Raw genomic sequence first — 17513 nt, 5'->3', positions numbered from 1 at the left:
CATAGTCTAATGGAAGTTGGACATACGAAGTAAACTTGCTTTATATTATTTTATTGGGTTTTTATCCGGATAGCGGGCTAACCGAAAATATACGGGGTGTAAAAGGCCCGAAATGCAGCCGGGACTTTCGCCGTATAATGTGGCTTTGTGGAAGGAATTTCAAGGGCTTATTCAAAGCCGACCATCGTTATCCGACACTAGCGTAAAAAGAGGATGAATATGTAAATTTCGAGATTTGGTAGAAAATGATCTTGTCGAAGGTACCGTATATACTTGATGAACGAGATCGTAATTTAAATTTCATTTGCATTTTAACTCGCTCGATTTTGGGCCGCCCTGTAACGATCGGCACGTCGCGATTTTCACCGGATGATTTTTTCCTTAATTCAATTCGTTGAACGTCTTGTATTCAATATTTCGGGTAAATAATGCTATTGAGGTATTATCCCCCCCCCCGCGGTATCCATGACAACGAAGTAGGAGGAGTAGAAATCAGTGAACGTAAAAATTAATGGGGTAACCGATAAATAAGAAAAACTAATAAATATAACGCGAAACCAATTTAGAGAAAATTGCTCATTATCTAGAAAAACTAATAAATATAACGCGAAACCAATAATATCGATTTACACGATTTAGAGAAAATTGCTCATTATCTTGAATAATTCTAAGGTCAAAGTTCATCTACTGTTTACTAAATCAACACTACAGCAATTAACTTATATTTTAAAAAAGGCTTGAAGTTGCTAAGTACCAAACAATACGGATGAAATTTCAACTTAATTATCTTAGTTACGAGTTTATTTAAAGCGTTATATAGCATAAGTAATATATGTTATATTTCAATGATGTAACTGCAAATTTATTTATATAAATGTTCTCTGAGCCATTAAGCTATATCTAATACAATAAGTGTATAATATTGTTACATAAGTGTGACACTTCCTATTCTTCACATACTTAAGTTTTACTGAGAGCTATTCACAAGAAAAATTGCATTACGGGCTTCGTCGCCGTTTTGCGTCCGCTTGCTAACGCGTCATACGTAACCTTTGACAGTGCCTCGCTAGGGGGAGATTTTCTTCTGGTGATGACGTCACTTCGTTACTAGCTCTCAGGAAAATATTCCCCAAAGTGACAAACTTTTAGAATAATATTATAGACTTATGCTAATACTTAATTAGTTGATAGCTCCCAGAGTATACAGTTTAATGAAAAATGAATATTTGGCAGAATGCGTGCGGGAATCATGACCACAGAGATTAAAGTTGCTGCTACTTAATACTTGAATACATTCTTGGTTAAAGGACTTCTTTAGTAAGATATATAATAATAATATTCAGTTAAGCTAATACCCAAGAAACCGCAAAGGCCCAAGTCAACTAGTGACTTGTGAAGCCAATTACATGTAGCTGGGTTAAATTGCGTAGTAGGATAGTGGTAAGCCATTCAAGCAACGCGCGCCAACAGCTCCCTACACTTACTATTACCGTTAACCTCAACAAGATTTTATGGTAAAAGGAACCTCTAACAAACTCAATGCGGAAGGAGTAGTTCCGAGTTTTCACCCTGTACCTGCAAGCTGGAATAAAACCTGACTCCTCTTGCAGCGAGGCGAGAGTGCTAACCACTTCACCACCCTACATAAACACTTCTGACGCAAAGTATTTTTTACATTTAACATCGTTTGACGAAGAAAGACAGGCGATACATTTTGAGTCGTGGAACAGGGTTGGCTGATTAAAATCAAGGAGCAACAAACACAGCACCCCACATAAGCAGTGGCGTAGCTGAGAACTCAGAGCCAGCCCCCCCCCCTCCCGCAAAAATATTTATGGGGGGCCCCCTTTTCCATTTTTAAGGTGAGTTAAAATATCTGTTAATTATACAGGAAAATAGGCATAAATGATATAAAAATCAATAAAATAAAAAAAATCGATTTAAATAAAAATAACCGATTGGTTTGGTTTTTATTAAAAAAATCCAAAAAGTGGCAACCCTGTCGTCGAACGTTCTAATGTTTCACTTTAATGACCTTAATCGATACGTCATCGCGTAAGAGAATACGTATTTCTGTTAAAGAGGAAAACATTGATATTCCAAGCAGAAACAGAAACGCGAATGAAAACAAACCTAATATTAAAGAAAATCAGAAAGATTCTAAAGGCAACATCGTTACAACTCCGTACCGGCTAACGAACACTGGCGGAAGGCGGAGATCTAGGCGTTTTTAAAATCGCGAATAACGGGCGGGGGAGTTGATTTGTAGAAGAGCGAGATCCGCGGGAAACAGAAGGAGATCCGATGCCGGAGAAGAGCTCCACGTCGGCCCAAAAAGCAGCTACTCGCCAAAAATGTCCTCAACGAGCTTGAAGCTATTGATTTAAGAATGGAATCTTATACGCGTATAGCCAACACCCCCCCCCCCCCCATTTCCGCTTTCCCTCGTGGCAGCCGCGATTTCCGAATCCCCCACTTATTATATATCGATATATCCCGGAGGCTTTCTGCAAATGGGCCATCTTCGGCCAGGCCTATTTAAGGGCCCCGCCGAAAGGAGGCGCCGAATACGTTTCCTTTACTACCCACTGCATCGTTTACGGAACGGCCCCTGTACGTTCCTACCCAAGATACTCAAAGCACTAAAGAGATCCGGGCTCTCAAATAAGAATATTTTTCTTGAGGTAGAGTTTGCTTTGAGATGTAGTTACTACATGTATATTTTGTTTTTTCCCTTTTTAATAAAAACTCCTAAAAATCGATTCATTTCATTTAAATCGGATTGTTCGAAAAACCTAAAAAATCGATTCGTTTCATTTAACACGAAATTTTTGAAGAAACCTTAAAAAAATCGATGTATTCGATTTAACTCGGATTTTGTTTTAATTTTAATTGGACTCTTTATTTTATTGATTTTTTTAATAAGCTTTTTGCTCTTTTTTTCTTGGAAAATTAATTGATAATTAGCATTCAGTGGAAACGTAAGCTAATATTTAATTTATCCATAATTATATTTAATTACTAATTGTATTTGGGTTTTGCTTTGAATTGGCATTGCTACAAAACCATTTTGTATATTTTCATAAATACAGTGAAGGATCAGAGGCAATTTGATTTAATTTAAACAATATGTTTTGATACGCTTGACGTGTTCTTAAAGGGAATATGAGCTCAATCGAAAAATCTTCAACGACTAGCAACGTAACTAGCGTCAAACACCCCCAAAGCTTACGTTAAACCTGTTGGATTAAATATGAAATTCGTTGATTAGTATGGAAGTTAAGGCTTTAAATGACTTTAAAACGATCAAGGACAGTAGATACTGGGACGAGAAAGCAGGGGAAAAAATTTCGATTTTAAACGTCTTCATATTCACGGGGAGTAAACAAACCGCGGCCATTGCTAATACGTGGTTCACCATGGACAGTATTATTATAGTTAGTTTTTACCATTTTGATGTTAAATTAAAAATAAAACTAAGAGCGTAAATAAAAAAATGCCCATTTGTTTTGAACACTTAAGCTTCGTCAAGAACCGCTAAAATTAGGTGACTGCCATTTTCTTTTGTTTACAACTAAAGGCCTTTTCACACGAGCCAACTTTTTGATACAACTAGATGAGTCAACTTGAGTTGAGTCAACTAGTTGGTTCGTGTGAATAAAAGTTCGATGAGTTGATCCACCAAAAAAGTACGCGAGAAAAAAATGGATCACTGATCCATTTTTGCTGACTCAGCATTTTGATTTGAAAAGTTGGCTCGTGTGAAAAGGTCTTTACTCTCCTTGCGTTTAGGTCGTTTTAGCTGATATATTCCAACAGAGGCCGCCAATACACTTTCCCGTCCCTGTATCTACTGTCCTTGAAACGATCTATCATTAATTGTAAAGCAATTTGGTAAAAGCTAGAATACGGAACCAGATCACAGTTATGGTTATATCTTTGGATTGGTGAACCATCTCTCTGAAACGCAGCGCTTTAATAATCTCAGTAGACTTACAGTCCATTTCTGGTTGAAAAAACTACCCAAACCCAACATCTTCCCATACAGAATCTAATAATTAATAATTGAAGCCCTTGCTTTTTACCTAAGACAATATACATTAAAAGATAAATTCAAATGTAAGAATAAAACTGGAAGTAAACATGGTTTACAACCTTCTTTGGAGTAACCAGGGCCGGACTTAGAGATTCTGGGCCCATAGGCAGATAAGGAGTCTGGGCCCCCTTTTCACGCGCTGCATTTACTCTTATCCCTGGAACTAGGCTGTGCCTGAATTTCCCTGATTCAGCGTAGAAGTCTGAGCTCTACGGTTATATTACTAAATAAAAGCTCTTAACAATCGTCGACTAAATACGCGATAATTATGCAACATTGCGATTTAAGGCTGCGTCCGTAAACTTCCAGGCAGAAATTGGTAATTTTAAAACAAAATCTTCTTGCTAGGAATTTCTCCAATATAAATTACGATTGATATTATAGATTTATGACTTCGAATACAGTAATTACGGTCACTGGAGGGCCCCTAGGCCACGGCCTAGGTTGGCCTAGGCGGAAATACGGCACTGGGAGTAACGCGTCAACCAAGAAGCCAATCGAAACGATTGTCATAGCAGCCTAAATCTCGTAAATCTACTGGTATAGTCATTGTCTCGAAAATTAGAAGAACCACAATTTAACAGACGAAACTTCTCTGAGCTTTATAACACGATTATGCTACACATTTTTTGTGGTATTCGAACGGTATCCAACTGGACTTACTGTTTCGACTTAGAAAAACTCTGGAATTGGGAAATCACGTAAATATTTTGTAATTTTTTGAAAAACGTGGTGTTGCTAATGTCAGCGCTCCTACCGAGAGAATCTCGAAACGTTTCCACCCAAATAAAATGCCTAACGTCGTCCACTCACATTTTGTTCAATACTTGGGTATCTTTCCAAAAATCGTACAGAGTGGCGTTACAACTAAGCGCGCAATCTGAATTCCAGTCCTGTGGTTTAGTTACCCAAGTTTCAACCCTGCTATTGGAAATAAATACAACAGCGCCATCTGTCAAAACTTATCTAACTAAGGCATAATAAAAGCGGCCATGATGCTACGGTGGGACCGTGGGACCGATCTACTACGGTAATATTTATTTAATAACAAAGCTTGGCTGGAAACTGCACCGAGGCAAAGCATATTCGGGTTGGTTACGCAACACTAATTACAAATAATTTATCATAACTTTGAAGTACTTAATAAAATACCAGAATATATCGTAGCATATACGCTAAACATCAACAATACTTAATTAAAGAGACGTCATTGTTAACCATGCTTGGATTGGAAATAAGCGGGTGGAGAAAAACTGCCGGTGATTAGCGCGAATGGCGGAAAAAGAAAAGACAAAGAGTTTTTTGTCTGAAGGGCATTTTACGCTATTCAGTTTTCTCGTGACGTGACCGTCTCTATAGCGAAAGGCTAATGGCACCACCCTTTTCCCCTTCACTGTCCGCCTTCGAGCGATGGACGCCATCTTGACCGAATTTATAATGAAAGCGTATACTGGTCTATAATCGATAGATACGGCGTATACGAAGTTAAAAAGAGGGAAACAAGGCTAGTTTTGCTGATTCTTCTCCTTTTGAAAGGGTCGGTAATTAGGTACAGGGTTTGTATCTTCTTGTAATTGCGCGGGTAAGGCAGGGTGAGGAGCTCCTGTACCATAATTGCGGACTGGACTGGGATTAGTCTTCGGTCGAGTTCCCTCAGGGCCGAAGCGAAATGCCTCAATTCGTTGAGGGGTAATCAAGCCCCTGGATTATCTAGAGCAGACTTAACCCCCTTACCAACCCTTGGCGCTGTTTGTAGATTAATCCAACCACGCTAAGGTTAAAATTAATGAGAAATAGCTAAAAGACGGGTCGTTTTCGTTATTTATCCACTCGCCTATTTTGCATCGAAAAGGTAATTTTTATGTACGATAAGAATTTAAGAAAGTTTCGAAAATTTAGATGACCAATGACTACCTGTAAAATATGTAAATGTCTCTTATTTCAACTCCGATTATGAGATAAATAGTAAATTTTATTTTCGTAGCAGGATCTACTCTTTCATTGGTTGAAAGTTACATCACCCATAACAAAATAGGAATAAGTATAACACTAATCAATAACGTACTCTCTTGTTGGCAAAATTAATGCCTATTAATAAAAGGCGCTTAGCCCTAAAATTTTAAAATTCTATATTCTCAAAACCGAGGCGACTGCTGTTCAATTACGTATAGGATTAATAATTAATTATTTTAACAAATTAATAACGTACCGAATTAATAATTAATTATTGTAACAAATTGATAATATACCGAATTAATAACTAATTTATTTAACGAATTAATAATTAATTATTGTAACGAATTAATAATTAATTATTGTAACAAATCAATAATTAATTAACATAACGAATTAATAATTAATTTTTACGTTAAGAATTAAGAATTAATTATTGTAACAAATCAATAATTAATTAACATAACGAATTAATAATTAATTTTTACGTTAAGAATTAAGAATTAATTATTGTAACAAATCAATAATTAATTATTGTAACAAATCAATAATTAATTATTGTAGCAAATCAATAATTAATTATTGTAACAAATCAATAATTAATTATTGTAACAAATCAATAATTAATTATTGTAACAAATCAATAATTAATTATTGTAACAAATCAATAATTAATTATTGTAACAAATCAATAATTAATTAACATAACGAATTAACAATTAATTTTTACGTTAAGAATTAATAATTAATTTTTACGTTAAGAATTAATAATTAATTTTTACGTTAAGAATTAATAATTAATTTACGTTAAGAATTAATAATTAATTTACGGTTAGAATTAATAATTAATTTACGGTTAGAATTAATAATTAATTTACGTTAAGAATTAATAATTAATTTACGTTAAGAATTAATAATTAATTTACGTTAAGAATTAAGAATTAAATTACGTTAAGAATTAAGAATTAAATTACGTTAAGAATTAATAATTAATTTACGTTAAGAATTAATAATTAATTTACGGTTAGAATGAATAATTAATTTACGGTTAGAATGAATAATTAATTTACGTTAAGAATTAAGAATTAATTTACGTTAAGAATTAATAATTAATTTACGTTAAGAATTAATAATTAAATTACGTTAAGAATTAAGAATTAAATTACGTTAAGAATTAATAATTAATTTACGTTAAGAATTAAGAATTAAATTACGTTAAGAATTAAGAATTAATTTACGTTAAGAATTAAGAATTAATTTACGTTAAGAATTAATAATTAATTTACGTTAAGAATTAATAATTAATTTACGTTAAGAATTAATAATTAATTTACGTTAAGAATTAATAATTAATTTACGTTAAGAATTAATAATTAATTTACGTTAAGAATTAAGAATTAATTTACGTTAAGAATTAAGAATTAATTTATGTAACGAATTAATAATTAAATAATGAATAAAATTAATAGTTAATCAGTATTTTACAAAAAAAGCATATTTATGGTTTTGGAAACTTTTAAAAGCTGTTCAATTTAAACGTACCGAATTAATAATTTTAATCATTATATTACCAAAATTAGTGTGATTTATTTATTTCAATTGTTAATAAGCCTTCGCTGCTTCTTAAAAAAGGCTGGCAGCTGACATCTTCGAGTATCGCTACTTGGCAGTTCCAAAGACTAGGAACACGACTCTTCTAAAAGAAATTATATATAAATATACTAGGAAGGTGCTCCATTGACACCGTGCTGCGAATAAACCCCGATAAACGAGCGCGGCTTAAACCTAGGAGCAACAAACACAAAAATAACGCAGCTAGCCTTAAAGTTTAAACACGCTAACGCAGTGTTGTGTACAAATTTCATTGGACGAGCCTTTACGCTGAACGTTTTACGGGCGGGGGGGGAAGACAATTTCCGAATTTTCCCCTTCCGACGGCAGCAGGCGCTAAAGCGTCTAACCAATGAAAAATGTACGCAAGAAAATGCACGACTTTCGACGGGTTGCGTTCTCCTTGTGTGGGCAGTGCTGTGTTTGTTGCTGAATGTAAGACGTCACACGTGCTTTTAAGAAATGCGAATTCATTCCCACTTTGAAGTTCTTGGATAATTTATGACGTTCTTCGTAAAAATTTTCTACTTCTTCGTAATTTAGACTGTTTTTCAAACATAATAAGGTAAGCCAACTCCTATTTGAGCCAAGCCTTAATGTCTAATCGGTGTCAATCTTAGCGCACCACGGTGCAAACGAAACTATCAGCTACAAACCACACCCGTTTCTATGGGAATCATTAGGGCCACCACAGTGTACATTAGACACTCCACGTGCATCAGAAGTAAATGAACCGAAGTTATAGGAAAGGGCCAAAATTTTAAAAGGCATTTTCCTTAACGTGGGGAGATGAAAATCCATCGGAGTTCCACCCCCTTTAGTTCCCGCCAAACATTGCACTAAGAAATAGTGGGTATCCACATTCGATTTACCCGTCATCACCTTCTAGTCGATAGATGGCGATAGTGGAGCTATGAAGGCGCGAAATTTGAAAGCGTCGATTAAAGGGAGATCTCATATGGAAAATTCACTTAGTATGAGAGATACAGCGGTCTGATAACTTCGGTTCATTTACTTCTGCGTGCATTCATATTTAAGGGGTTGAGGTTAACGGTAATAGTTAGTGTAGGGATCTGTTGGCTCGCGTGGCCTGAAGGGCTTGCCACCACCCTCCTACGCATTGTAACCCGGCCACCTGAATTAAAGGCTTCAAAGGTCGCTTGATGACTTAGGCCTAAGGTGGTGCCTTGGGTATTAGCCTAGTGGATTATTATTATTATTATTATTATTATTTCTACTTAGCAACGAATGTATGTATAAAAAACGAAGAGAATAGCGCCAGTGGCGGCGCCAGGAATTTTCGCGAGGGTAGGCAAACCAAATAAATGGGCCCCCGACCCGGGACCCCCCTTTTCTCAAGGAAATGCTTCAATAAAATAAAGTAGTGATGTACATGACGAACAAAAACGTTCTAACAACAGTAAAACGAGTCCAAATATAACAGAACTGGTTTTATTTACTAGGAGATACCTCAAAAATTTCTAAATACATTATCGACAATTGTTTCATTGTTATTTATAAATAATTTTATCTCTTGGGACAATTTTGAGACCCTTTCTAGATCAATTTGGGGCCCCTTATAGGATGATTTTGGGGCCCCTCAAAATTTTAAGGTAGGCAGTGGCCCACCTGGCCTGCCCCCTAGCGCCGCCACTGAATAGCGCGTGTCATACGGAAATTACGTTATTTATGGTTATAATAGTAATAACAACTTTCGGGTTAATATCGTTGGGCTTTCATACGATTCGTTCCGCACTATAGAAAAGGAATCCAATTTAACTAGATCGCGATCGCGGCTTTGATTCCGAATTATTCAAGTTCTCCCGATAGAAAAAAGACCGCGGATATTTTTAGCCTCTGAAGGGGGAAGCTTTGTTCCTACCTTAAGTGAAAAAATATAGTAACTCAAAAATGTCCGTTTTTAGATAAAATCGTAAAACTGAAATGCTTTTTGAAAATTAGAAGTCCTTTTTGCTTAAGTAAATCACGGAAAACAGGCATAGCCGTGGAGTACCAACCCAGCCCATTTTTTGAAAAGTGGTTGGTAGCAGTGCTATAATAATTTTACCCGTAAGCAAACGAGATGGCGCTATGGATTTGTCGTCTGCTCTTTCAATTTGTCGCATTTTCACTACAGATCATCACTACAATTTTACAAAAGAACAACTGGCGGTAGAAGGTGCTCGCATCGAATTTCAAAAATCACATTTAAAACTTTAAAGGTAGAGTTTTCAACGCGTTGATTAATTAATTAGTTTCGTTAAATGATGTACCTCAAACCGTAGATCTCTACGTTGAGTTTATGTTTAGTTATTGGTTCACATTTGCCTCTACCATTCCCATGGTAACGCTGGACCTAATGGAAGCGCATTTAAAAGCTATATCGTTGTTCGTAACCATGGTGACGATTTTGTTGGCTCCAGAAAACAACTTATTCCACTAGGTGACCTTCGAAACACAAAGCTAAAACAAATATTTACACTAAATATAACGCTTAATTGTATTAATTTAATTTCCCAAATTCGGGTTTGAATTCTGATGAATTATGAAAATGAAGCGCATTTGGTAATCCTCGAACCAATACGTTTATCTCAATTTCGAAAACCGAAAACAAAATTCAGCGAGGCAAATTTAATGAGATAGATTTTGAAGGAACGCTCCGCCACTATTTCACGTCGCCTCCTACGAGCTATAATTTATTAAACGTCTCCTACCACTCCCCTACAAACAGACGCCCGTGGATTTCCTCCGCTACAATGGCTCGACAACCATTAAAATTGATCTTGTTTCGGTTTAGGCTTACTCGGAGGTGGCCTGGTAGCCGCGGCGAGTCGAAGACAAATCTGGCTTTTATTAAAATTTGTCTTTCCCGAATGTCACCAATGAATGCGCAACCTTCCACGTCCCTGACATATAAGGCTCTAAAGCCTAAGGCCATTTAGCTGAAACATCCCGCGGAAAAGGGAAGGACGGGTTATTACTCTTTACTCCTTTTTAACGAGAACACGGGGAGGGTGGAGTGACATATGAATCCTTAAAACCACCGTGCATAGCAAGTAGGAAACGATTTTAATCTACTATATAACCGGAAGTAATTAAAAATAAATTATCAGAAAAATTCCATGTACTCCGTAAGCCGCATTTTTATTCTCTTTCTATCGGACCCGCTAAGACAGGGTTCGTACGAAATTTTCGGGTTTAAAATCCGTGACTTATCCAGGTTATCCCTGACCATTTTTTGGCAATATCCCTGAGCTTTTTGGTAATATTCCTGCTAATTTTTCATAGGTAAAAGTACAAAATGAAACAATTTTTTTTTAAATATCACAGACTTAATTATATTTTAGAGAAGGTAGCTAATTTTTCTTTGCGATGCAAAGTTTATTGCCTAATGAAATCTCTGACTTATTCCTGACTTTTGACGATATTATTTAAATCCCTGACTTATCCCTGACTTTTTACGGAATTATTTAAATCCTTGACTTATACCCGACTTTTACCCCAATTTCAGAATCCCTGACTTTTACCCCAATTTCAGAATCCCTGACTTTTACCCCAATTTCAGAATCCCTGAATTTTACCCCAATTTCAGAATCACTGTTTAATCTCTGACTTTTGACGATATTATTTAAATCCTTGACTTATCCCTGACGTTTTACGATATTATTTAAATCCCTGACTTATCCCTGACTTTTTACGATATTATTTAAATCCTTGACTTATACCCGACTTTTACCCCAATTTCAGAATCCCTGACTAATCCCTGACTTTTACCCCAATTTCAGAATCCCTGACTTATCCCTGAATTTTACCCCAATTTCAGAATCACTGACTTATCCCTGAATTTTACCCCAATTTCAGAATCACTGACTTATCCCTGACTTTTTACGATATTATTTAAATCCTTGACTTATACCCGACTTTTACCCCAATTTCAGAATCCCTGACTTATCCCTGACTTTTACCCCAATTTCAGAATCCCTGACTTATCCCTGAATTTTACCCCAATTTCAGAATCACTGACTTATCCCTGACTTTTTACGATATTATTTAAATCCTTGACTTATACCCGACTTTAACCCCAATTTGAGAATCCCTGTAAGATCATTTACTTTTGATATTGGTGTCGTAGCATATACCAGAGGATAGACAGGTTAAACCCGGCGCTAGAAAACACGTAAAGGGTATTTGTAGGAGGTTAAAGGTGTACACCTTTAACATTACACGTTTCCTCTACGCGTTTTAATTCTAGCTCTAGCTTAAACTGTCTATTAAGACTCGTACAAATTAAACGTTTAAATACATTTCACAACGCAAGTTATTTAATAATTATTAGACCATCTTCTAACTTTAAAATCACTTTGTAAACTCCGCGTTCCTAACGCAATCACTGCCGTAGTTATTAAACTTGTAGTTGAGCGTAGACGTAGCTTTATTGTTTATATTCTACACTCAGCTACAAGTTCCACATACACGTTTTCAACGGGTTGCTTAATCGATCTATTATCTAATTTCGCAGAATGTTTCAGTGTTGATTTGCCCCATGGCATTAAATGATATATATTATTTTCGGTTGAAAGCCGGCGCCATCTTCAAAAATGGCGGATACCATACTAAAACTCTCGTTAATGCGAGGGCTGATCAGCATAGCTTTGACCAGTGGCGCACTAAGAAAATAAGCATGACCGAAGCCTACATAAAACTTTTTTTGCTTATCATTACCTAAAAATGACTCATAAAATAATATATACGCATACATGTATAAAAAGTGTTATTTTTTGGAGCGCGCGCTTCCTAATATTTCCGTGTAGAGGGTCTCGCGCGTTTTCGCGCGAGCTCAACAAAAACTAAAATATGCGCGCGCTCTCTAACGTAATCACGTGACCTCTCGTATTTCATATAAAGAGCTATTGAGAAGCTATCCACTAATTCATTCGACATTTAAATAGTTTATTTCGTATTTAAGTAAAAAGGATTAATAAATTAGGACTCAAATCGCAATAAGAATTGAAACATAAAATAAAAGTAATTGTTGCGACCGATACTAGATGGCATTATAAAATTTAATAAAGGAGGGACTCGCTTTAATTCTAATTAAGTAATACTAGTAAATTATATTCGTATACACTTGGAATATCTGAGAAATCTATGGTGGCTTTGATGTATCTGATTGAAACGGGAGTGGTTTAGAACCATTACGTTAAAACCTGCGTCGATTCTAGTGTAAGTCTTGTCTCGATTAAAGGTTCACTGAATGCTTTGAATAATTCGGGCCTAATTTCAGGTTTAGTTCCTCTACTTCCATTACGTGATTCTTCTTGTTTCCCAAACAAGTGATTATGTAGTGCCACTCTAAACATTTCTACGATACTGTGGCTCTTTAAGCGTTCACATTACCTCATTTTTAGCCATCTAAATACTTGATTTTATGCGGTTTCTTATATTCCAGTTTCTGGTAGGTCTATTCCCGAGTGAGTGTCTTCCATTAGCGCCGGTGACCAGTCAAGAGTTACTTCCCATGTTGTTTAAGCCCCGCCCATTTCTCTATTTGACAATGGACCCTTAGACATTAATTATAATAATAATAATAATAATGAGCTATGCTAATACCCAAGGCACCACCTTATTCCCAAGTCAACTAGCGACTTTTAATGCCATTAAATCAGGAATACAGGGTTGGTAAGAACCAGCCAGACTTGTTTAAACCACCCTGGTTTAAGCGAGATTTAACAACAGAATAAAATCCATGGTTAAAACCATTTTTTTTGCCAACCCTGCAGGGTTACAATGCGTGTCACGCGAAAAAAGCTCCCTACACTTACTATTACCAAAAGCTTTTGCTATTACCGTTAACCTCAACAAGTTTTTATGAAAATGAAAAACTGAAAAACTCTGAAGAAACCCTCTTTAACCAATGGAGAGATAACTTACTTAACTCAGAAGGACATTCCAAGTGTATACACGTATAATTTCTTGGTGATACAGTGAAAAAATCCCCAATACACAAGGCCTATTCGATAGCGGTACCTCAACAGGGTTCATACAATATTTCAAAAAACCATTTTCCCTGATGTTTCCAGGTTTTCCAGTGTAGTTTTGAATATTTTCCAGGTGTACTTTTTAAAACAATAGGGGTCTCTAAAATGTTAAAAGCATTACTGTTACACTTTCTAATATAGTCAAGATTGAACGTATGAATTCAATACTAAGTAATAATTTCAGTAATACTAAAACAAAGTGCACATAATTAGGAGTTATAATAATTATTTTCCCTGATTTCCCTGATTTTTCAGGAAAATTTTCATTATCCCTGATATATGCCTGACTTTTTTGCTTTAAATAAATTTCAGTGATATTTCCAGGTTTTCACTGATTGCCATGTTTGTATGAACCCTGCTCAATTATTTCGGAGCCCGTTGTATCACCGAATGCATTATTCACGACCTCAAAACCCTCCAGAAAAAAATGCGTCTTCTAAAATTTTTTAAATGCGTCATCTCTTACCATTATTAATATACACGAAACTTGGTAGTCTTGGCAACGTTCGAGCACTGCCTGACTCCCGAACGAGGCTAATTATTATTACTTTCACTCCAAAACACACTACGAACGCGAAACCATAATCACGAAACTTTCATTTTCCATCTTGCCCTTGAAAACGCAACATCGGTAATCCTCGGCACGTAGGGCCACTGTACCACGGGACTCCCTTTCTATCGTGAGACGCGTACAAGTCTGCGCACTCGAAAAAAATATATTGAGACCACTCCCTAAAAATTTAGCGCTGGAGTTAACGTCCCAGGTACGGGGTCGAGACCCGAAAAGAGGGTCCCGATGTTTTTGAGCGGATCGTGTCGTTAAATTCGCGGGGAGTTCCTCGCTAAGGTGTCGTAGTCAACCGCGTGAACCAGGGAATGGATGGTGGTAGGAGATTCAAATAATGCCGGTGACGCGCCAGGATTTTAAAACAAGGTAATAGTCGAGAAAGGGTTCGGCGTTGCCTAAATCAATAGTCACGTGATAGCCCAGTCCCGCACGCGAGCACCCCCCCCCCCCCCCCCCAGCGCGCGAGAGAAGGGGTTCAACCCTTTCTCCATTTCTATCAAATTTAGCGGAGCTCCGAACTCAATTTGGCGGTGCCGCTACGACTAAATCCATCGCGTAGCGCGATATATAAAGCCGTAACCTCCCACCGGTCCAACCGAGGTGGTCCTCGAGGCGCCCCGTATAATCTCATTTGCCCCCTCCCTAACTCTAACATTTTTAGAAGACATAATCAAAGAAGGCAACCGGGAAGGTTTAACCGTCGGCATGGCGTTAATTAAAAACGCCGTCATTCAAAGTTTGATGAAAAGACGGCGCTAATAGTGGCCAAAGCTCAAGTACTTTGGGAGTATTCCTACCAGTACGGCGCGAGCAATTTCGAACCTGGTCGGGGGGTCTTTAAGGAGTTCCTAACTTCCTACGCGAAGTGGCGATGGTGATAATAGTTGGCGTCACTTTTCCCCTCTCAGCGGCACCGCGCCGAGTTGACCCCGAGAGCCAAGTCTTAATTAAATAAGTAGATATTGACGCGAATTATCTCCGATGGCTGCGGCTGAAAGCGCCTTCGCTGCCGCCACAGCTTTAATGGGTCGTTTCCTCTCGCCTTGAAACGCTCGCGACCATACGCGTCGTTCAAACTCCCCTCATCCGCCACATTCTCTTCCGCACTTCGCAATACGTCAAAACATTCCGCTAATTTGTCCGATTAAAAATGTACCGGTATATAAGACGCCGTAAGATAAGGCTAGGGTTTCGAATCCCAATCTATACGACATCCCCTTAATGTTGGCGGAGGGGGATATCAATTTTTTTCATATTTATTTATTCCCTCATTATATGGCCGGCGGCGAACGTGCGGGGGCGAAACGTAACAAAAAAATGAATGAGAGATAAAAAATACCTTCCGAAAATCGGCGTCTGCTGCGGAGAAACGGTCCCCTTCCACTGGAACAACGGATACGCTTGACCTTTTAAACAGTTCCGACGTTGTCCGTTTCGGGCCACCGCCGAAAAAACGAAATCCGACTCTCTCGGGATGCCCTACTAAACTCCGGGATACGTGGATTAACGGAGGATAATCGGCAGATACGCTAATCCGTCTAAGCGAAGGTGTCGAGTCGAGGGGAAAAGAACACGTTCTGTCGCGGAGGATAGCCGGCGTGGCTCGCTTGGAGTCTGCTCCCGTCTCTCCTCTCTTCGACTCAGTCCACCAGCGTCGTTATTATTAAACTGAGTAGTCTGACGCGTCTGCGGGATCGACCTACTTCGACCGCGTTCTCGTTCGTTGCCGGAGAAAGTGGTCGGGGCTCGCCCTCCGCGTAACTCAACCTAGCTACTCGATATCGATTCTTCTATTTTTTTAAAGGGCGCGGGTAAGCCGTCAGCGCCATCTCGTTCTAAATTTAAAAAGGGGAACTTGCGGAAAGCGTTCGCCGAAATTTCCTCACAGTCCCGGCATTTTCGAAGTTCTCCATTGGCAAGGATTAGGACATCTCTTAAGCCTATTTCCTTATCTCGCGCGTATTTTGCCATCCCCGTAAATTTCTCCTGACCAAATACATCGGGGTCTTATAATGAACGATTACTTGCCTGCTAAGATTAAGACATACTCGAGAAGAAATCTCATTTCGTGGTCGAATGAACCTGCCGAGATTGATAGCGGAAAAAATCGAAATTACCATCGACGGAAGGGATCGTCTTGGACGGAGAGGATGAAGAGAGATGTGGTACCGTCATCCAAACGGAATTGAGGGTCTAAAATGTAAAAAAAAATAATACCGTCTTTGTTGAAGTGGCAATTCTGGTTTTTTTTTGTACAGAAAAATTGAAAATCGAAATATATTTATGCTCTCAGAGCATCCTAACATTAAAACGCGTGTTCCATTTTTACTCGAGATTGCATGATTTCCTAATCTGGAAACGTTCCGAGAGCGGTAACAGGAAACGTTAGTTCAATACAGGGTTGGGCTACTTTGGAGGAAATAGGCTCAGTAGATAAATCTCACCAAAAAAGAAATGAATAAACCGCATCCAATTCCAGGTCTATAGAATCATTTTAAAAATTCTAGATGAATTTTATGTAGCTCCGCCCCTTCCGTCACGTGATTCAGGTGCTTCTCAAAACACGAGTTTACGTAGCTCGACACTCAACATTCAAACGATTACGCAGCCCTTTAATTTCATGAATAAGCTGAGAGTTTTAAATTAAATGTGTGAAAACTTTCTACTTGTTCAAAACCATCTCTGTACAACAGCTGGAAGTTTCTGCCTAGAAACATTTAGAAAAGTCATTAAAATAACGAATAATTAGTGACTCAAGTCATCCAACTCGCGAGTAGTTAGTGACTCAAGTCATCCAACTCGCGAGTAGTTAGTGCCTCAAGTCATCCAACCCGCGAGTAGTTAGTGACTCAAGTCATCCAACTCGCGAGTAGTTAGTGACTCAAGTCATCCAACTAGCGAGTAGTTAGTGACTCAAGTCATCCAACTAGCGAGTAGTTAGTGACTCAAGTCATCCAACTAGCGAGTAGTTAGTTGAACATTGAAGTTATCCAATTTACAAACAATCATTAAATTAACGAATACTTGGTAATTCAAGTCACCCAATTCTTGAATAGTTGATCATTCTAATCACCCAATCTTTGACTAGTTACTAGTTAGTGGCCCCATTCTGTCTGATGGCTTCGTTTCTGTTACGGTCGAAACTTCGTTAATTTAATCGGAGCTCTGATTTAATTTGACAATAAACGAACGCGAACATGCCTCCGTTATTTCGAAGATCATAGAAATAAATCAGTGATTTGTTGAT

The 17513-nt window shown here is 37.6% G+C and overlaps 1 protein-coding gene across 1 annotated transcript in view; it reads right to left on the bottom strand.

Annotated features, from left to right (window-relative positions):
- LOC149922329 (synaptic vesicle glycoprotein 2C-like) overlaps positions 1-15983 on the bottom strand; it is a 44325-nt gene extending 28342 nt beyond the window's left edge. The window contains exon 1 of the mRNA XM_090163325.1: positions 15606-15983. The gene's annotated coding sequence lies outside the window, so the exon portion shown is untranslated. The remainder of the gene's footprint in view (positions 1-15605) is intronic.
- Positions 15984-17513: the final 1530 nt, after the last annotated feature.

This window comes from Leiobunum rupestre, chromosome 11, assembly GCF_980474605.1.
Source record: "Leiobunum rupestre chromosome 11, qqLeiRupe1.1.hap1, whole genome shotgun sequence".
Lineage (NCBI taxonomy): Eukaryota > Metazoa > Arthropoda > Arachnida > Opiliones > Sclerosomatidae > Leiobunum > Leiobunum rupestre.
The sequence above is the reverse complement of the archived record's forward strand: the minus strand, read 5'-3'. Positions and strand labels throughout refer to the sequence as shown.